The sequence below is a fragment of the Microtus pennsylvanicus genome, chromosome 8 (genome assembly GCF_037038515.1).
Source record: "Microtus pennsylvanicus isolate mMicPen1 chromosome 8, mMicPen1.hap1, whole genome shotgun sequence".
In the NCBI taxonomy this organism is placed as follows: Eukaryota; Metazoa; Chordata; class Mammalia; order Rodentia; family Cricetidae; genus Microtus; species Microtus pennsylvanicus.
In genome coordinates this window covers 45,449,347-45,472,356 of record NC_134586.1, presented here as the reverse complement: position 1 = coordinate 45,472,356, position 23,010 = coordinate 45,449,347, and positions in this window count along the sequence as shown.

Sequence of the window (23,010 nt, the reverse complement as noted above, 5' to 3'; positions counted from 1 at the left end):
ATAGCCCGTGAGCCGTAAGGGTGAAGTCTTCTGGTAGAACTTCCAGGAAGTCCTTACTTCCATTTAAAAAGGAGACAGACTTAATGACCCTGCACACCACTTCGTTCTTCATTCTGTTCCCTTTGTCCATTTGGAATTCGAGTTTATGTATTAAGAAACAGTGCACATCTTGTGAAAACGGAAATAAAGCCATAATAATAGCAGAGCTGGAAAGTTAATGGTATCTGTATCAAGAGTGGGAAGACACCTTATACTTCTGTGACTGCCTAACCTTAGATTTCTTTTTGTACAAAACAAAATTGGTAAGTCAGATCCCTAGCTGGTTAAAGCACTACACGGCAACTGAACTCACTGGTACCATGAGTGACACACCTTAGTGTTCTGTAGCTAAGGTCTCCCTCTGTTGTCCAGGACGGCCTCAAAATCAGGATGCTCTTGCCCCACCTGAGTAGCTGGAGTTACAGGCATGAGCTACCACATCCAATTAGGACAATTTTTCAATTGGTTTTGACTTAATCTACTTTATTTTTAACAAGTGACATCTATAGAAGACAGGGATTTTGTCTTACATCTATGTCCCCAGTGGCTGTTGTATGTGACCTAGCTCTTATTTAGCCAAATTTTGTTAAATAATTGGTTGACAGAATGGATTTTCCTCTCTCTCTCTCTCTCTCTCTCTCTCTCTCTCTCTCTCTCTCTCCCTCCCTCCCTCCCTCCCTCCCTCCCTCCCTCCCTCTCTCTCTCCTTCTCTCTGTGTGTGTGTGTGTGTGTGAGCACGCGTGTGTGCACACACGCACACACACTGGTTTTCTTAGTGTGCTTGCTGTTGGCAGTGTCTCCATATTTCATAAGAACGTCTCTGGCATATCCTCTCTAGATTATCATTTTCTAACTGGGCACTATAGGTATTTTGGACCAAGTAAACCTCTATTGTAAAGGGTGTTCTGTGCTTTGTGGGATGTTTAGGAATGCCATTGGCTTTACACACTGTAGTCTGGCAGCGTCTTACCCTCTCTAGTCATAACAACTAAGCACATGTGCAGGCATCACAATGTGTCTCTAGGAGCGCAGCATCATTCCTGCATGAGAACCATTCCTCCCTAGGAGCCTGTAAGGATGAGTCCTGTAATCTACTAGGTAGGATATGCATACACAACCCCCTTAAAATAACATAATAATTAAACTATTAAAAATTATACCTGCTTTGCGGAGAGGACCTACATCTTTTCTTATAGTCCCAAGGGGGCAATGGCTCAAGAAGGTGAAGAAGTTTTGTTCTAGAACTTTTAAGTCATTTTCCACTGCTCTCTGATACACAGTTGAACTTAATAGGCGAGAGGCTGGTGGAGACCACTGGCTAATGGCTATGTAAGTTCCAATCAAATGCTCAAGTCTAATAAACCCGAATTGCTATGAGGCCCACAAAACAAGCCTTTTGAAATGTTTTAGAGAAGCACTGTAAATATGGAAATTTAGCCCGGCCTTCCTGTGACTTATAGAACCCTAACGGTCAATTCACTTAACAAAGGAGAATTAAATTGCAGTTCTGAAACTTGAAAGTCAGCAGTAATTGGATAAAAAGCAAGAAGAGAAAGTCTCATAAACAGATGACTTAAGAATGGTCTCAGGTGAATATGTGTACGGGCAGGAAAATTTAAATTATAAAGAGAGAGATAAGATGGATGTAAGCATGACTGAACTGAATTTAATGGGTGATGTTTCCACTTACTTAATCACATAATGCCACTACTTGGGACTCTCTATTACTGAAGCAAATCATTTGTTGCCTCCAAAGGGAGCCATAATAATGCAAAATGTGCCATGAAATACCCAATTAAATTATTTTAACACGTTGGAGATTGTGGGACAGTGCGCTTGCCTTAATCGTTTCTCAGCCTGACAGTCTGGAGGGTATGATCCGTATTTAATATCTGGTCTGTATTTCTGCATTCTGTGTGTGTGTGTATGTGTGTGTGTGTGTGTGTGTGTGCGTTCCTACTCTGCTCTAGATATGAAACTACTGGCGTGCACCCCAGCTGGGAACGTAAGGGGTAAAAGTAATCTGTGAGTAAGAGAGCGCCCCCCCCAAGCACCCCTGAGGTTCACTGGCAACGTGGCATAGCTGAAACTTGGAAATGAGGTTCCCTAAGCTCGGTAGCGTGGCAGAAGCTTACTGCAATGGATGCGCCAGAGGCATGTATCTGGCTACTTGGTGAAATTGAGTTGTTTGCTAGAAATAAATTTTTCACTGCCTTCTGTAGGTTTGGGTGAGGAAGAAGGCAGAGGGTGTGCAAAACTTCCACTTGCAAACCTCTTCAATAGATGTGATAATTTGCTGATTCTTTTTTTTAAAATGGAATATAATCAAGGATGTGGATGATTGATGTATAGCTTAAATGAATATTTTCTGAGTCTAAGGTTATTGCATTCATTATAGAAAATACTAGAAAAGCAAACAGGATCTATAGTTTTACCACCACGAGATAGCCATTGCCTGTGTCTCCTCTTCAAGTTGCTAACATTTAAAACTTTAGGAAGATCCGTGTGAATACAGAAAGTCATAGAAACAGTATCCAATGTGTGTTACAGAGATGGTTTGCTTTGTTTGTACAAGTCCTAGCCTCTACCAAAGACTCTTGTATGTACCCATGAGTGTCAGTGGATGCTGCTTATCTGATATTATGCCACAATTTGCTTTCTAAACTGCTGACCAGCCCTGTCTGTATTACATAGCAAAACTTCACTTGCTTTATGAAAAGGCACACTGATAGAGAACAATGATAACCCAGCCCCACCATATAAACTCACATGGATGTGCACTTGAAAACACACACGCATTTGGGTGCGGTGCTGCATGCCTGTAATCTCAGCAGAACAGTCTCTGTGATTTCTTTTTTTTCTTTGAGAGTTTTTTTTATTTTTATTAAAAATTTCTGTCTCCTCCCTGCCTCCCTTTTCTCCCCCTCCCTCACTCCCCCAGTCTCTGTGATTTCAAGGTCAACATGTTCTACACATCGAGTCCCACGCCAGCCAGGTCTACATTCTAGACCCTGTCCCCCAAAACAAAATCAGAAACAGAACAACAACATGCCCAGCCATTTATTAAACCCCACCATAATGGGATCCTAAGGAATCCAGGGAGCTGCTGTCACCTGCTTTGTGCTGTTGGGTGAAGTATGGAGAGGCATCCTTTTCCCGGATCTTATGGTTCTATTGACCCCTGAGATTTCTGCAAGGTTCAGAAACTTGTTGTTGTATGTCTCGATACTTATTTGTTTGTTTACTTACTATTTACATATTTTTCTTTTAGTGAGTCAGGGTCTTGATGTGTACCAGGGTGTGACCTTGAACATGCTATGTAGCCAAGGTTGGGCCCTCCTGATTCTCCTACCTCAGTTTCCTGGATGTGGCAATTACAGGTGTGTACCACCTGGTGTATGGGTGTGTTGCATGCATGTGAGTGTACAAGCACACATGCTCATGCACACACACGCAGAGACCAGACAGGACATCAGTGTCTTCCACTATCACTTTTAGCTTCATTGCGCTGAGACAGGGTCTGCTGTTGATCAGGTAGCTTTCCTGTTCAGGCTAGACTGGCGGTCAAGGAGCTCAGAGGATCTGCGTGTCTCCACCACCCAGTGCTAGGTCACAGGCACACACAGTCATGGCTGGCTTTTTATATGGATGCTGAGGATTCAAACTCCTGTCCTCTTGTTTGTAGAGGACATGCCTTTACCTACTGACTGGCATTTGTGTGTTTGTGTGTAGATGTACCGCTGCTATAGCAGCATCTGCCTGGAAGAATGCACGTTTAATTACAGTGCATTCTTTACTGCAGATGCTGTCTGAGAGCTTTTCAGGCCCTTAAACAGCTATGCAGTTGGTGCTATCTTTTGCCCCATTTTACAGATGAGAAAATGGAGGCACAGAGGAATTAAGGCACTTGACCAACACCTAGTGAGTGATTGGGCTAAGGTTGTGAACCCAAACACTCTGACAGTCTGATTTCTGATCCTGAAATTCTTATTAGCCTCTAGTTGGTGATACGCCCCCCTCTCTCTCTTCCCTCCTTCCCTCCATTCCTTCCTCCCTCCCTCACTCCTTCCTTTCTTCCTTCCTTCTTTCTATTAAAATGTCTCAGTGAATATTCTCATTTGACTGTTTCCTTAGGACAGTTTCCATGTAGCTTTTATTTAGTAAATGATATTAAATAATACCAAGTGCCCAATGCTGCTCTAAGCACTTTCGAAGAAATTTAATTTACTCGATCCAAGTAACAACCCCAAGACTCAGGACCCATTGTAGATTTCATGTTGTGTGTCAGGCATAAGGAGACTAACCAGAGTGGTACAGCAGAATTCCAAGGCTGGCTCCTTGGGTGCCATGGTCATTCCTTAGCTGTCAAGTTATATGGCCTCTTTCCTCAGGAAGTAGGAAGCATAATAGACCATCACGGGGGAACAGAACCACCAGACCATACCAAAGAACATGAAGTCAGTGGATGCTCCTGTCTTGTTCTAGCTGTCTTTTGCTACACACATATCAAGTTCTATTTAAGACTGTTTTGTATATTTGTACATTCATACTATTTCCCACAATATTAATTTAGTTATTAAAATAATTTGAAAATATTTTATTCCTGAGAATTTTGTACTATGTGTTTTGATCACATTTAACCCCCATCTCTCCCCATAACTCCTCCCAGATACATCCCCTCCCCTGCAACTTTAAACTTCATGTCATTCAAGCAGCAACCATGGAGACCAAATTGTGCTGCTTATATCGTCATCTGTATTGGCCTATCCACCCACGGAGCATGGTTATACCCTTAAAGAAAACCCACTCTCTTTTCCACTACGTCTTGAAGAACATCAGCTTAGCTAGGGGTGGAGGCTCAGGAGCCCCTCCCCTCTGTGCTAGAACATTCAAGGACTTGATCTTGTGCAGTCAAACACAGCTGCTATAAGTTCATGAGCGCAGAAGACACTGGGCCTTTGTTGTTGTTGTTGTTGTTTGTTTTCCCTTCTGGCTCTTTCAGTGTTTTGGCCATCTCTTCCTGACTCTTGCGAGGAGAAGAAGATGTTATCCAGATGTCTCTTTTGTGGCTGAGCAATCCACAGATACTTACTCCCTGTCCTCTGATCAGTTGTGAGTTTCTGTGTTAACCGCCATCCCCTGCACAAAGCAACTTCTCTGACAAAGTCTAGATATTATTCAAAATAATCAAAAAACAGAGAGAAATTGAAATTCATCAGGTGATATTTTATTTTTAGATAATGACTCCTGTTTCGTCCAATAGATTTTCCATCAACGTATAAATGTACATATATTAAAAAATTGCTGTCCTTTATAATGAAAATGACTTTTGACGTTTGTTTATTGCTTTTATAAATTGAAAGGATGTATTGTAATGAAACAGCCTGTGGCAGAAACAGGTTACATTCAGTGTTTCTTTTGTTCTGGAGAGCCCCCCACTGTGATGAGTGTCCTCATGGCTTCTGTGCAGCTGACTTCAGGCTGCCTTTGGGCTTTAAGGCACAGAGGCAGCTAGCAAATTCTGTTCCTTTCTTTTTCTCCCCAGTTTGGACCATCGGTATTTGCTTTTGCAGAACTTCCAGTTCATTGTTCTTTTGTTTTCTTCTGTTTCATTTGGAGTTTATGGCCGGTGTATGTGGGATTTCCAGGTCCTGTAGGAGTCTCCTTGGCCTTACCAGAAGCTGGGCGCTTAGGTCTTCTAAGGAGGAAATAGATGTTGCATCCTGATTTTGTCACTGTTCTATTGCTGTGAAGAGACACCATGACCAAGGCAACTCTTATAAAGGAAAGCATTAAACTGGGGGCTTGCTTACAGTTTCAGAGGTTTAATCCATTATCAGCAGCAGTAGCCAAGAGCTACACTCTGATCTGAAGGCAGAGTGAGTTAAGACAGAGAGAGAGAGAGAGAGAGAGAGAGAGAGAGAGAGAGAGAGAGAGAGAGAGAGAGAGAGAGAGAACTATGAACTGGACCTAGCGAGGTTTTTTATTTATTAATTTATTTATTTAGTAAAGATTTCTGCCTCCTCCCTGCCACCGCCTCCCATTTCCCTCCCCCTCCCCCTCCCCCTCCTCCAATCAAGTCTCCCTCCCTCATCAGCCCAAAGAGCAGTGAGGGTTCCCTGCCCTGTGGGAAGTCCAAGGACCACCCACCTCCATCCAGGTCTAGTAAGGTGAGCATCCAAACAGCCTAGGCTCTCACACAGCTAGTACGTGCAGTAGGATCAAAACTCAGTGCCATTGTTCTTGAGTTCTCAGTAGTCCTCATTGTCCGCTATGTTCAGTGAGTTCGGTTTTATCCCATGCTTATTCAGACCCAGTCCAGCTGGCCTTGGTGAGTTCCCGATAGAACATCCCCATTGTCTCAGTATGTAGGTGCACCCCTCGCGGTCTCGAGTTCCTTGCTCGTGCTCTCTCTCCTTCTGCTCCTGATTTGGACCTTGGGATTTCGGTCCGGTGCTCCAGTGTGGGTCTCTGTCTCTGTCTTTCATCTAGCAAGGGTTTTTGAAACCCTGTAGTCTACCCCAGTGACAGACTTCCTCCAATAAACCCACATCTACTCCAACAAGTCACACCTCCTAATCTTTCTCAAAAAGTGGCCTATGTGGGCCATTCTTAATTCTCCAGTCAACCCAGCAGTTGAAACTCTGAGCCATGTGACATGCACCAACCTAAGTAGCACTTTTCATTTGTCATATAATAACAATTTATGTATGTGTTTGTGTGAGATCTTTTTACCATGAGGGCACGTGAATGCCTATGACCCAACACTCAGCCCTGGCATGAGGCAAGAGGTCAATAATTATACATTTCAAAAATGAATCAGTCTGGGGTGGTGGCACATGTCTTTAATCCCAGCACTCGGAAGACAGAGGCAGGAGGATCTCTGTGAGTTTGAGGCCAACCTGGTCTACAAGAGCTAGTTTCAGGATAAGCTCCAAAGTTACAGAGAAACCCTGTCCCAAAAAAGAATTGAATCAGGCAGGTGATGATGAAGGTCTAAACCAGGATAGAGTCACTTAATATGGCCCCAATGGCTCATGTGTGGAAGGCTTGTTCCCAGGGTCGGGTGTTGGAAGGTGGTGCAGCATTTAAGAATGTGAGACCTAGTGAGAGGTCTTGTGGTCATGGGGTGGGTCCTATTAGGATTGGATTTCTCTTTTCTTGGATATTGAGCTAATTGGGAGGTGAGAGGCTTACTTCACCATGCATCTCCTGCAGAACCCAAAGCATAGGACCAGTCAGTCATGGACTGAAGCATCCCCAGAGTGAGCCCAAATGGACCTTTCCAATTTATCAGCTGATAGCCTTGGTGTTTGTTATAGTCATGGTGTACAGTCGCGCTAATCCACAGGAGCCAGTGCAGGCAATGGGCATAAATGGGCGCAGGATCAGAGAACTTCAGCAGAGAACTTTACAAAGTTGTGTGTGTGTGTGCACAAGCTGCACACAAGCACATGTGTACGTGTGTGGATCTGTGTGTGGGAGGGCTGAGCATGCGTATAGGTTCATGGAGTCTGGATGTAGACAGCAGGTGCCCTGTTCTATTAGTCTCAATCGATTCTCTCCATATATGGTCTTTCACTATTCCTAGAACTAGGCTTTCAACAAACTCCATGGGTTCTCTTTTCTCTGCCTCTCTCAGTGATGGTGTATGCATGGCCATGCAGAGCTTTTTACATGGACTCTGGGGATTTGAACTTAGGTCCTCATGCTTGTGCAGCAAATGCTCTTAGCCAAATGAGCCATCAACTTCCTTTTAACAAAGAACTCTAAGAGAACTTGCCTACTGACTAGTTGAGGTGGGTGTGAGAAGGTAGCAATATATTCTGGGCTTGTGGGAGAAGGCTGTGCCTTGGTTAAACCCAGACATTCTGAGCATCAAGGAACAGGGTTCACTGGTGCCTGTATGGTGACCATCACTCCTGATCTGGAATTAGCATTGATCTTGCCCGTGGCCCCATCTTGGCTGGACCTGAGATTAAAAAGCAGCAACAATATTTCTAAACCTTCACCCTTTATCAGGGACAGCAGGTTCTACCGGGAGAGAAGCACGCACGTGTTGAATCCAGGAAATCTGCAATGAAGGGATGTTTCTCTATGATAAGGAGCTGTGTGTTGAAATTTAATCCTTAGAGCCTCTACCTCCGCTAGACTGCATTAAATGGTTCCCATTAGTGTGACTGCACCAAGATACCCAGAGAGCAGGGGAATATTTGAAACCCCCCACGAGGGGAAGGTGTCGGGAGCCGAGCTTCTGCTGTGATTTAGGAGCCCCACTAAACTCCTAAGTGGAAATGCTGACAGCTTCCGATGCTGAACTCTTTCATCTTCCTGATGGAATGCACCTTGGCTTGCACAGTAAAATGAAACGCGGTGGTGAGCAGCGCAGTAAAGTTCATGTTCCCTTAGTAGCGAGGTGAGGATGGGAGCGTAATTACATGTAGAAATGCTGCCCTGGGCCTCCTTACCCGGTACACAGCGGCTTGGAGAGAGGCGGCGCCTATTAGGGATTCCAGGGCTACCTGCATAATCTAAAGGTTTCTCATTAGCATCTTGCATTTTGCTGCCATCTTGGGCTCTCGACTAATCCCGCAGCAGAAAGTGGTTGTTCCTGGAGCCTCATGTAAGGTGTTTAGCTCCAGAAACACCTCTCCTAATGGACTCCTGGCATAATTAAGAGATACAGGTTTCCATGGAAGAGAGAGCAGTGACTTTAGAAGAGCCCTTTGTCACTATTTCCGTGTTGGGCTCTTACCAGGAGATCGGCTTTCTGCCACCCATCTCTAAGGGCCCAAGTAAGTAAGAAGGGGACTGCTTACTTCTCAGAATCAGGAGGAATGTTCTAAAGTGTTCTCACACAGTTAGAGGTGGAGAAGAAGCAAGCAGAAGGAAGAATTGGAATGGGGGGTGGGGAGAAATGGGCAAAAATTAGATGGGGATCCTGAAAGGCAAGCTCAGGCGCATCCATAGTACTTCAGAAGATAGAACAATACTGCTAACCAAATGTCAATGGTCTGCATCTGTGCACCCTGACCTCAGGAGTCCTGTATGCTAATTCTTTGGGCTCTGGGCACTATCTTATGCATGCTCAAAACACATCACTCTCCAGTGCAAACAGACCCAGGAAGGAATAGCTTGACCCAGCCACAGAGGTATCCCCTGACACTACCACTTTTTCTCCGTGCTGAGGCTGACATTGCTCTGCTGCCTATGCCAGCAGGATTCCAAGGCAGTGACTAGCCGAGGGCCCCAGAGTTCTCTATCAATTCCTGCCATAGGCAACTTGTGTGTGCCCAGGGCTTCCTCATGTCCTGCCAGAAACCAGCCCTGCGTGTCTCCTGGACTGCCTCTCTTCCCTCAGGGAAGGTGGGGACCATGGGGTCATTTAATCAGATTTTCCTAGGTATTGAGAACCACATTTTACCCTGGAACAATGAGACCAGCACCCTATGGGGTGGTTCCAGGTAACTCTCAAATGCTGCCGGAGCTGAGCCCCAGAGGGATAGACCAGATGCTGGGCTCAGGCTGGGCTGTGCGGGGACTGGTGATGTCCTTCGGTTACTCTCCAGCCTGACATCCAGAAGTTTCTGCTCCCACATGGTTGGGTGTGTCTGCTTTTACACAGTGCTTAGTGATCCTCGGAGTTGAACTTCAGATCTTAGATAGATTCAGCCTAGATAGACCTGATTTGAGTTTTGTGTCTTTTCGGTGGGAAAAAGTATGACGGAAGGTTTAAGGCAGCCACAAAACCCATCTCTGGCGGTGTGACTCTGAACTCAGAATTTTATCTGTAAAATCAGAATACCGGTGTCTACTGAGGGATGTATAAATGGGAGTGTGCATGGAAGGCATTTGACAAGAAAGGACAGAATGGAAAAGTGTCACATTGCTTCGTAGTGATCACCAGCTACCTTACCTGACCTGGGAACTCCCTGGGAGTGTCTGAGTCAGTGAGAGTCCTTGTCCCCTGCTGAAAAGCTGCTGTGAGTGTGCCTCTTGGCCATCAAACCCGTGTGACTTGTCTTCTTAAGTGAGGAACAGCCTTGGACTTGCTGTATAATTCTGAGAGCTCCTAAAAGACACCCCTTCCTCCTGGGAAGACATGGCCATTGTTCCCAGCACTGAGAACGCCAGCCCTGGAGTATTGCTATATTTCTAGAAACACAATCTTTTGATTAGAGGTTCATAAACTTTCACAGTATGAGCATCACTCAGAGGGTTTATTAAGACAGCTAGGTAGCCATTAACCCTAGCGTTCCTGATGGAGTGGGGAAGGGGGCCAAGAATCTAGTTCTAGCAAGCTCTCAGGTGAAGCAGACGGTGCAGGTTTGAAACCCTGTGGAGATTGTCGTGTAGACTTTTGTTGGAGTCATGGGGTTGCCTTTAGGCTCCTGTCCTTACTCATAGCTGCCCCTTAGATTTTCCCCGGAGCTTTGAAAAGTGCTGGTTTCCAGTCCTCGCCGATCAGTCTCTGTGAATGAGGTTAGGGGATCTTACTGTAAATAAAATTCTCTGCTTTGAAGGGTAGAACATGTGTTAATGAGCTCTCCGCCACGCTTCTAAACTCCAGTGTACACCTGTTGTATACCTCCTGGACAGCTCTGGGACACCTGTCCCTCCTACCCGGCTCACCTCTCACGGCTGTCCCTGAACAGCACAGCCTTCTTTCTGTTCCTCCTGGAGACTTGGTTCCACCCGACCCCAAGCTTTGACCTGGTCCTGGCCATCTGGAGAACATCTGAACTCACAAGCTGGCTGCTTCCTCTTGACTGATTTTTCTGCTCCAGTATTCCCTCCCAAGAGATCCTTCCTTGGTTATCCTGTTAACTGTGGCCACCACATGGGCCAGTGAGGTTCACAGTCTACACAACTGACGTGGGTCCTGTTCACCTCATAGGCACTGCAAATTTATAAAAACATGTCGCGGCAATTTTCGTGCGTACGGCAGTAAAGTGTCTGGAGAGAGCAGTGGCTTTCTTCCCCTCCCCCACCATGTACAGGTCTGGAGTCAATGCCACATGTCTTTCTCAATTACTTATCCTGCCCCCCCCCCTTATTTTTGAGACAGGATTTTTTTTACTAAATACATTTGGCTAGGTAGGCTTGCTGGCCAGTGAACTAGGGACATGCCTGTTTCTATGTACCCACAGTGTTGGGGTCACAGACACAAATCACTGCACCCAGCTTATACTCAGTTACTGGGGTCAGAACTCAGGCCTGACTGAGACAACTCCCCAGCCTGGTCTGCCTCCTCCTCCTCTGTTTCCTCTTGTCCTCCTTCTTCTCCTCTTCCTCTTTTTCCTCCTTTTCTTTCTCCTCCTCCTCTTCCTTCTCCTCTTCCTCTTTCTTCTTCTTCGTTCTTTTTGAGATTGGGTTTCTCTTTGTAGACTTGGCTATCCTAGAACTCACTCTGTAGACCAGGCTGGCCCTGAATTTAGAGCTCTGTATGCCTCTGACTCCTGAGTGCCGATCAAAGGCATACACCACCTTGCCTGGCTCAGCCTGGCTTTTTCTAATTTTGGCAAAGTCTGTACATTTGATAGCATGCTACTGCTACAAAGGCTCTTTACTGCCCTTTGTTTGCAGCCAGGACCAAATTTTAATGTTTTGTTTCTTTATACGATTACTAGCGGGTCATGTCTCCCAGAGGTGAAATCGCTTTCCTGAAAGTCTTGTTTGCCTTGTTCACTGATATCCCAAAAGCAGCTTAGATGCATTTATGTATTTACTGACTGACTGAATCCTGTTCATCAGGTACTAATGGAGTCTCTTTTGTTCCATGACCATTACTGTAAGTTACAGGCAATGTCCCACAGACCTGAGAATGGCTTCCAGAGCTCTTGGGGCAAGCTTTGGCACAGCAGAGGTCAATCTGCTGTAGCTCAGACCAAGTTGGCCTCTTGTCTGCCTATGTAGGTTCAGGGCAGACAATGGTGAGAGCGCTCAGGCAGAGCAGCGGCAGCTGTATCTGGCAGGAAGCTATGACAGGTGATTAAGCAGCCTGTGCGTTCTTTCCTCGAAGAGGGGCGGAGCTGTGGAAGTGTCAGTAATCGATAATTGCCCATTTTATATGGAGACTTTATAGGCCAATCTCAATTAATTGTTTCTGAAAGAGTAGTAAAATTAGGCAAGGAGGCCATCCGAGATGATGGGCAGCAAGGGGCGGCAGCACAGACAGGCAATTAGCATCACAGAGGTCAGAGCGGTCTGGATGTGAAGGACATCCTGCATCCAGGACCAGATCATCAGTGGAAGCCGAGTCCTGCTGTGAGCTCTATGCAAACAGGTTTGGCTTCCAGTGCAAGAAGGGCAGAGAGTCCTGGTTTGTGTGCAGGGGAGTGAGCAGTAGAGCGGGGAAAATGGTGGTCAGAAGCCAGCAGGCTCCTTTCCTGGCAGGGTTCCCCCTGAGGCTCAAAGATTTTTCCCCATTGATACAACTCAGGGCACTTCCGGCAGGTGCGGGTGTTAAGTACACAGTGCACATTTCTGTGTGAAACTGAGTGAGAACAACTCAAATCACGATCCTTGCATTTCGGGAGTGTTCACAACACACTCAGAATGTCACAGACCTCAGGAGCATGGTGGCAGGCCGAGAGCCCTAAAACATGTGATGGAAAAAATGTCAACAACACAGCCGATCACATCTAACGTGTGTCTTGTGTGTGGTGCTGCAGGGTCTAGCGAGCAGGAAACCGTAGAGTAAGGAGTGTGTGCTGATTTGTAAAGAAAATGATTAAGAAGCTAGTCAGACAAAGTGAGAGAGCAAACAGTAATTATAAGTCTTGATTGCCTGGAACGGTACTCTAGATTTATACAAATGATTATGCATCTTTTCTCTGTGTTTTGTGTCTGGAATTGTGAAATCAACACAACATAACCAAACAGCCAGATTTTCTCAAAATATTCATTAAAATGTGGAGAGAGGAACAAGATTAACTGGACCTGTTGACATCACCTTTCTTCTCCTTCTCTTTCCCCTCTTCCCCCTCCTCCCCCACTGATGTAGCAATGAACTAGAAGTTCCCCAAGAGAGATTGCAAGAGGAGAAGAAGAGGCAAGGAGCCTACTCAATCAATTCCAACTTTCTGATCAATCGAAGACAGTCTGGCCTCTTAAAAAACCCACTGGACTGCTCTCTGTACACACAAATGCCAGCATCTTATCCAGCATCTTTGGGCCCTGGTGGGGAGACTTCTGAGAGGTTCAACAACCTGGAATCTCCCTGACCCAACTACTTGGAGAGAGAACAGTATGCATCTGCTGGTCACACTTAATTACCAATAGTTGCTAATCACGCGCGAAGGTTCTGGAACAAGGGAGTTAGCCAGGTAGCATTTCTAAGTAGTCAAAGGGGTCTTACTCCATGTCAGCAGCAATGCTGACATGCTCTTATCCCATTTCCCTTGCTTTACTGCCACTGAAAGAGGACTTGAGACAACTCCTAATTCTATGGTCCCTTTCTTATTGTAGATCTGCTCTACCCAATATCGTGACCACTAGTCACATAAGATTGTTTACGTCCGAATTGAGATTTCAGAGCTAAAATGGTAAGTTTAAGATGAATCTAGATCAGAAAGCTTAGGTTAGAATTTAAAATGCTTATTAGAGGTTAGTTAGTAATTGGCCATGTGAACAGTGGCGACCACATTGGCAGCCTCAAGTGTGGAATATTCATTTACCTGGACTGTGCTGTATATGAAGGGCACTTTCTGAAACCGTGACACACATCGGCCTGTTTTCAGGGTCATTTATCCTGTGGGATTTGTGCGAGTGGTTGTTCGGGGCAGAGAGAGAGAGCAGTCAGAAAGCTTTTTGAATTTTTCCTGTTTCCAGTCATTTCTCAGTTTCCTTGCACAGCCCCGGGATATGCCCCTTGTCAGTGCTCGGGCTACCCCTGGGATTGGGCTTGTCTACGTGAGTTTCATAGCTAACCTGGGTTTACTAATTCAAAGGCATCCTTGCCATTTCTGGAGGTGGTTAATCGGCAACAAATCAAAAAGGGGAACGATAGCAAATAATTCCATTCTTAAGGCGTTGACTCGCTGATTTTTCTTAGCCCCAAGGTGTTGAAGCAGTCCTCAGGCAAAGCTTGCCCTCCTTGGCAGACAGCATGTTTAACACACAGGAAGGAAAGTGACGAGGGGTGCAAGGACATTTATCTTGGGATTTCTCCAAGTGTGGTCTAACGATGGACTTAGCAGGGATTCTGCTGGCCGGTGCAAACCCCGGATGTTTCACTTAAACACATCTCATCCGTAGAGCAGATTCACCGCTGCCCTGTGAATGATGCAGGAGACATCGATTGCGTGTTAAGAAAACAAGTATCTCTACTGGGTTGGAGAAAATACAACGTGCCACCTGCTTAGTGAAAATCAATAATGCAGGAGAATTTACTGGCTGCCTTTCAAATCTTAGTGCCCCTAATTGTTGGGTCTGGCAAAGTCACTGGTTTTCGGGGTTAAAGGTTAGCCCAGTCAGTACCACTCACTAGCTCCTTGGTAGATCTGAAAAGCGTTTGGAGTTGTTTTCTATGATAGTGGAATGGGAGAAAGCAGAGAGAGCTGGCTGCCGAGCAAGCTAGGGGCTGAAGAAAAGCCGCTCCTAAGAGTCTGGGGCGCGCTGTGCGGAAGCCAATTAGAGCCGCGCTTGGAGCAGAGTTTCCCAAAACAGGAATCTTCTCCCTGGCTCTCTTGTGCTGTGTTTCTTCTATCTGGGCCTGGCTGGGGTTTGAGTTGATGACCCTGCTTGGGGGAAAACACAGGCATTGCTTCTAACTAGGACAATATGGGGGGGGGGTGAAGGAGAGACACTCGGCCAGAATCGTGGTTTGTACTTGCTTTTCCCGGTTCATCCTGTTAGGAGAGTTAAGAAAGAATAAAAGGAATTTAGAGTCAGAACGAGAGAATCAGAGCATGCAGGGCAGAGGGAGCTTGCTGAGGGGCAGGGATAGTCATGGTGAGCAAGCTGAGTATTGAACTCTGGGCAGTAATGCGGTTGAGTTATAGTCTCAGCCCTGAAGGATGGCTGGGCGTCATCAAGTCTCTCAATTTTACTAACTTGTCACTCTTGTGTTATATTAGCTGAACCGGTAAGTACTCCGAAGAGGAATCAGCCCTCCGCTCTATGCAGCTACCTCCCAGATATTGATTTTGTGTGTGTGTGGGCAGTGATTCATGGGACCGCCCCTCCCTTTTCTGCTCGCTCTGCATTTCCAAGGCACCTGTGATTTGCCTCAGTTTCGCGCCAGCCTCGCCCGATTTCGTCTTGTTTGCCGATGACGTCTTGGGATTTGGGGGGCAGGAGAGGATCTGTGGTAAAATCACCAAATACACGGTGAAACAGGAAAGGCAAGGAGTGAGGTGACTTTGTAAAGCAGGGGCGGACAGCAGCAGCCGCTTCCACCCCTGAACTAAAGGCTGTCTCCCAGGAGGAAGGTTGCTACTCTGATGTTTTATGAATCATTTTCCTGGACACGCTTTTTGGGCTAGCTGAGAAATGTGTTCTAGGCTGTGCTATGAAAAGAAGAAGTGTGGGGTCTGTTTGGACCAGCTAGGAGTGCAGTTCAGTGCTGGAGGGCTTGCCCAACATGCTGAGGCCCTAGATTTCATCCCCAGTACAGCATACAGGATCATTTAAAAATAGGCAGTGGACCACATGGTTTTCGGTGACTCCAGTTTTGTTCTTCGGTAGGAGCAGGTGCAGTGGGAGATTTCCTGCTTCTTCTCAGTGGGCATTTGGGGTGAGAAGTTAACTCCTCCTGACTATTAGCTTTGGTTAGACAAGTGCTTGGCTCTTGTGGAAGGATGATGAAGCTTGTCAGAATCATATATGTGTGTGTGTGTGGGGGGGGTGATGCACACACGTGTGCATGTAGAAGTTAGAGGACAACCAACCAGGAATATTGTTCCTCAGGCACCTTATGCCTTGAGTTTTTGGGCAGCGTCTTTCTCTGGCTGGGTGCTCATCAGGTAGACTAGACTGGTAGGCTAGGTAGTCCCAGCGAGCCTCCTGTCTCTACCTTGCTAGCCTGGGTTTATAGATGTTTGCTGCTGGGCCTGGATTTTTCTTCTTTTGCTGTTTATTTTTCTCTTACATATTGCATTCCCACTGCAGTTTCCCCTCCCTCCTCTCCTTCCACTCCCTCCCCTAACATCCCCTTTCCCCTAAATCTACTCCTCCTTTTTTTCCTTCAGAAAAGGGCAAGCTTCCCAGGGATATCAACCAAACATGGCATGGCAAGTTATAATAAAACCAGGCACATCCCATCATATTAAAGCTGGACAAGGCTATGCAGTAAAAGGAAAAGGGTCCCAAGAGCAGGCAAAAGAGCCAGAGAAAGCCTCTGCGCCCACTGTTAGGAGTCCCACAAGAATACCAACCTACACTACCATAACATATATGTAGAGGGCCTGGCTTTTTAATGTGGATTCTGGAAGTAAAATTTGTGTTTGCAAACATTTTACTGATGGATCTTTGTCTCCTCTCCAGCCCCGAGAAATCTAGAGGTATTTCACGCAAGTTGATGCTTTGACCTCCTTGGACCTGAAATTTGGAGCCTTTCGTTTGTTCCCATTGGAACTGGGCTCAACTCTAGTCCACCCATTGTGCTTTTAGGCAAGGCAATGGACAAGGGGCTCTCACTCGACCCATGATACGACAAATGCTAGGCTTCATGTGGGTCCTCATGTGTGACACTCTGGCAGTTTTGAAAGAGAAATTCCCTCAGAAGCTCACCTATTTGAACACTTGGTCATTGGTTGGTTGTGCTATTTAAGGACGTCCTGGGAGGTGAAGTCTTGTTGGAGTAAAATGTGTCACCAAGGGCTTGGGCTTTGAAAGTTTGTAGCCTCACCCCACTTCCAGTTCTCGCTCCCCACCTTCTGTGTGCAGCTGTGATGTGGACGCTCAGATTCTCACTCTGGCCTCCTGCTGCTGCTCTGCCCTCCCCGTATGGACTCTGTAAACCAAAATAAACTCTTTCTTTTCTAAGTTGCTTATGGTCATCATGTTTTATCACAGCAACAGAAAGCTAACGCACACACTTCCTTGGCATATAGTTGCTAATACACTCTCATTTTAATTTTGCCAATACAAAAATGTTGAATGTCCCTTATCCAAAATGTTGGGACCAGAAATGTTTCAGAGTTGGATATTTTTTGACTTTTCCTGTGGAACATCTCTAATTCCCAAGATTAGTTAATTAATTCTGAAGGTATTTTGGTATGATGTGATGTTTCATAAGTTTGAATTTTGTGCTATTTTTGGAATTCAGATATCAGGATCAGGGATGTTCAGGTTCCTCTGTTTATTGAGCACTTATGGTGAGCTAATGCTGCATTAAGCTCTTCACATACGTGGAAGTTTGAATAGGAATCGCCTCATGGGCTCGTACATTTGAAGGACTGGTCATTAAGGAGAGGGACTTGGCAGGGATGAGGAGGAATGGCCTTGTTGGAGGAAGTGTGTCACTGGGGGCAGGCTTCAGGGTTTCAGATGATCAAGCTGAGGTCAGTGTCTCACTCTTCCTGCTGCCTTTGGGTCTGGATGCAGAAATCTCCGCTATCATGTCTGCCTGCATGCCACCATGTTCCTGACCACGAGGATGATGAACTAAGCCTCTGAAACTGTAAGCCAGCCCCAACTAAATGCTTTTCTTTATAACAGAGAGATGCTCTGTTCATGGTGTCTCTTCACAGCAATATGACACAAGATAAGACAGCATATTGCCTTACTTATCATGCAGAGTCCTGTGGAGATAGTTCTCCTCATATCATGTATAAGCAAGCTGAGTTTTATGAAGTTGAAGAGTCTTGCCTAACTGAATAACACGACAGCGGCGGAGGCACGCTTTCTCTCAGTGTCTCCCGTGTCATCACTTATCTTATATACTAGTCTGTAACTTGGCAGGGCAGGTGCCCCCGAGCGCAGGTGCTGTTCCCTGCTCATTCCTGCTCTCAGGATGACAAAAAAGCTAGTTTCGTCCTCCAGGAAAATGCATTTTCCAGAGAACCGATGATGGCCCTGAGCCGTGTTAGTTGGCCGGTGCCATAGATTCAGGGCAGCTGTTTAATGGGTTGTGAAGCCAGTTCACTGCTGGGTCGTCCCATCCCAGCTGACCCTGGGCGAGATATTTACAGATGGGTGCAGGTTCATTCTACAGCCAGTGAGCTCAGTGGCACACACTTCCCAGGGCAGCCTGGTGAATCGGGTGTGTTGCTTAGCAGACTCCCCCCAACCCCGCCTACTCCAGTTGGCTACTGCTTGTTAATAACATGAAAGGAACTGTGCTGTGAGCCATGTGATGGTGGCTGGAGCTGGACTGGGAAGTGGGTGATTGACACAGTCTTAACTTGGCCCTCACCAACAAGGATATCAGTAAACTCCAATCTCCGAGGACACATTTCTAGCTCATTCCATGAAATGGAAATTATCTGAGTTTATTTTACTTGTTCCCTGCTCTGGGAGTCATCAATTAGCTCACAAAGTCAGCTTGGCCAGTCAGATGTTAATGCACGTAGTTTGGGAACAGTAAAAAGCAGGAAACTGTAATTGTTCGTATGAAGAGCATTCCTGGAAGCACATGTTGATGTTGTTCTAGATCATTCTGTTCGTCCCATGGCTCCATGGTCCCTGCAGTCCCTCATGCAAGACAGCGGTTTTGATGAGGCAGAATTGCTACGTGAAGACGATCACTTGAGACAAATGTGGTTTGTACTTGTTCTCCTGCAAGAGTCATCAATAACTTGCCCTTTCAATCTGGAAAGTGTCCTGCTAGAAACAAAAGTAACGGTCCTTTTATGATGTGGTAAAGAATGCAGGTGCTGGAGTTCAGAGCCGAAGGGGGAGCCGGTTAGTTCTCTTTTTGAACATCCCCTTCCTCATTTCTAAGGTGGAGAGAACAGAGGCTACTGGTTTGGAAGGTTGTCCTGAAGCTGCAGCGCTACGGAGCTCATGGGGAGTCTAAAGAGGCTGACATTACGAGCAGTTGATGAAAACTGAGCTCACTGTACTATGTATGACTTGCAATTTCTGGTGTACAAGAAACCCAAACTGGATTTTGTACAATGCAATCTATTTTATGCCCCAGATGCCCCAGCTTCTGTGTTTCCCGAGGCTGGCAGTATTTAATAATGAGCCTCTGCTCAAATTTTAACAAGGCCAGTCTCTGTTTGTGCTAGTTCACATGAATTATTTCTCAGTTCCTCTTTTTATTGTTTTCTTGTATAAGGTGGGCTAATGGTTACAGCTCAGAGCCTAGGACTACAGGTTTTCAATATGTATCTCCTCTTAAACTTTGGCTCTCATCCACGCCATGGTTGTGTGACAAGGAGGAATATGTTTATTGTCCTCTCCTAACCTTGTAGTGACTACATGATCTAGTAGAATTTTACCCTACTTCAGTCTTACTCATCTTGAGGACAAAATGTCTCTAGACTAGAAGTTTATCTTCAGTTGAGTTTCCAAAAAACTGCTTGAATCTTCTTCTTCTTCTTCTTCTTCTTCTTCTTCTTCTTCTTCTTCTTCTTCTTCTTCTTCTTCTTCTTCTTCTTCTTCTTCTTCTTCTTCTTCTTCTTCTTCTTCTTCTTCTCCTTCTTCTCTTCCTCTTTCTTTTCTTCCTGTTCTCCTTCTTCTTTTGTGTGTATTTGGTGCCACAAGGGTGGAAAGTGGACTTGGGGAGACTTGGAAGTGAGTGTGCTTGGGGTTTATGTTGTGAAATTCCCAAATAATCTATAAAAAATTACAAAAAGAAAGAGTTGGTACCAAGATTCCTGGGAAATCTTGTCAACTCCGGGAAAGATGCGAACATTATTCCCTTATTAGCCTGTCTCTCAGCCGTGTATCTCATGACTTATCACTAAAGCTGCTAGCTCCTATTATCTGCATGTTTACCACTTCTTCTGTGCTTGCCAAAGATGAAACATCTGTGTTTCTACTAAATCAGCATCCAGTCTTAGTGGTCCCACAATCCCAAGACTGGAGAATTAAGGTCTAAAAAATTAGTACCATGTTTGGCACTCCAGTTGGAACTCATCTGAAGAGTTACATTCCTAATTGGAGAGCCACTTTTTGTGACTGAAGAGACTGTTACCAACAGCAAAGGGACATTTGGTTTCCAGTTCCTGCAGTAAGAAACTAGATATCTGTAAACTTGATAGCAGAACTTGAGGAGAATGGATGCTTAAGGGGAATGGACGTTGATTTTGGGACGTTGAAAGTCACCTTCCTTTCAAGACTGTCTTATTTCCAGGCCTTGGGGGTCTGTCTTCTGGGAAGCTGAGAGATCTCTGTTATGGACCCAGGAATCCTGACTGGACCTTAGGGGCCAGTGGTCTAGTAATAATCTTCCTGGAACTTCTCTGATATGAGGATCTTGGCTTAATAATGTATTTGTCTTGTTACTATGAAATTTGACACATCTCAACATTTTGTCTTAACTGTGCTATTTTATTTTGTGCAAGAAACTTCCTTGTCCTTGGTCAAGATTTTCTCAGGCTATTCTTCCTCTGTACTCCAGCCACTCAGTTTTTAGTGTCTAGGGCTTTTCATCTTAACTTCTTTCTTCATGAATAAAAAGCATATGGGTGTCCTGGAATGGGCATCTGTGGGATAAGAGCCCATGGCAGGTACTCAGACTGAAGACATCATCTTTGGGATATCTGACTTGGTTCTCATCAGACTCAGAAGCACCCTTTGTTTTATGTAATTATTTTGTGTTTATTTGTTATTTTGGTTCTGTGTTTGTAGTTGGGGCTAAGACATTAACCTGGTGGCTGCAGAAGTAGATACTATGAGGAATTTATTTTGCTAAATCTTGTTATAATCACCAGACAAACCCCATAGAAAAAGATTCATGAAAATAGATGTGGGTAAGATTTTAGACTCACCAAAGTAAATGCCTCTACAACTGCTGGAAGCTCCATTTACCAAACACTTGTAATCGCTTCGTTTTTGAAGACAATGTTTCCTGAACTTGTCTTTTGGTTCATGAACATCTTGTGATTTTTGTTTTGATTTTAATTTTGGATTCCATAGGTGTAAGTTTTTGTTCTTATTTAACTGGCATGTCTGAGCTAAAGCTTTTTTTTTATCACTGCAAATGTTGTTTTATTTTGACTTGATAGCAATATGTTCAAAGTATACAAATACAGAACTTATTCATTTTAATGTTTTATTTTTCTTTTATCAGCTTCATTCTCTGTTTATCCAGGTGGTATGAGAATGAGAATGATATAGTGATTGCTTACAACATTTTCTCCAGTACATTACCACTGATGTTTATATTCAAATGCACCCATATGCTTCTTTCAGATTGAAATTTTGTTACTTATGTAATACACATTTTTTTATTTTCCAATAAAACACCATTTTTTAAAAAAAAACCTAAGGGGGTATTTCAACTACAAGCCATTGTTTGTAAATATTTCAACAATACAAACATTTAGATTTCAACTTTCCAAGTATGTTTTGTGTTTGCTTTTTTGTGCTTAGTATTTTTTTAAAAAAATTGTTTGTATTGAGGTATATATTTTTCTCTGCTTCCTCCTTTATCTCCCCTCCCCTTTTACCTTCTCCTATGATCCCCATGCTTCCAATTTTCTCAGGAGATCTTGTCTTTTTCTACTTCCTATGTACATTATATCCATGTATGTCTCTCTTAGGGTCTTTTTTTGTCTAGGTTCTCTGGGATAGTGATTTGTAGGCTGGTTTTTCTTTGCTTTATGTCTAAAAATCACTTAGGAGTGAGTACATAGGACATTTGTCTTTCTCGGTCTGGGTTACCTCACTCAATGTGATGTTTTCTAGATCCATTCAATTTGCCCACAAATTTTAAGATGTCATTTTTTCCCTGCTGTGTAGTAAGTACTCCATTGTGTAAATGTACCACATTTTCCTTATCCATTCTTTGGTTGAGGGGTATTTAGGTTGTTTCCAGGTTCTGCCTATGGCAAATAATGCTGCTATTCATAGCAAAGCACATATCCTTGTGGTATGATTGAGTATCCTTTGGGTATACACCCAAAAATGATATTGCTGGGTCTTTAGGAAGGTTGTTTTCTAATTTTCTGAGAAATCGCCACACTGACATCCAAAGGGGCTGTACCAGCTTGCATTCCCACCAGCAATGCAGGAGTGTTCCCTTTACCCCACATCCTCTCCAGCATAAACTGTCATCAGTGGGTTTTTGTTGTTGTTGTTTTTTAATTTTAGCCATTCTTACAGGTGTAAGATGGAATCTCAGAATCATCTTGATTTTTATTTCTCTGGTGGTTAAGGGTTTTGAGCATTTCCATAAGTGTCTTTCAGTCATTTTAGATTTCTTTGTTGAGAGTTCTCTGTTTAGGTCTGTATCCCCCTTTTTTATTGGATTTTGTTCTTTTGATGACCAATTTCTTGAGTTCTTTGTATATTTTGGAGATCAGACCTCTGTTTGATGTGGGGTTGGGGAAAATCTTTTCCCATTCTGTAGGCTGCAGTTTTGTCTTGTTGACCGTGTCCTTTGCTTTACAGAAGCTTCTCAGTTTCAGGATGTTTCATTTATTAATTGTTTCTCTCAGTGTCTGTGCTACTGAGGTTATATTTAGGAAATGGTCTCCTGTGACAATGCATTCAAGTGTACTTCCCACTCTCTCTTCTATGAGGTTCAGTGTAGTTGGACTTGAGTTTTGTGCATGGTGATAGATATGGGTCCATATTCTATCCATAGAAGAATGAAAATTCTTCTACATGTTGATATCCAGTTATATCAGCACCATTTGTTGAATATGCTTTTTGCTAAAACATTTCTTATGAGCAACTCTGTGATAATTTGTCACCTGTAGGTACAAAGTATACATGTGAAATGTCAGGCCACTGTCTATTTATTTTCCTTTCTTGTGGTTTACATGTTCACTTAGAAAGATGGCTGTAGTGGCATTTCAATTGTTTTTTAATAAATAAAGACTGCTTGAAGATCTGGGAGTAAAACAGTCC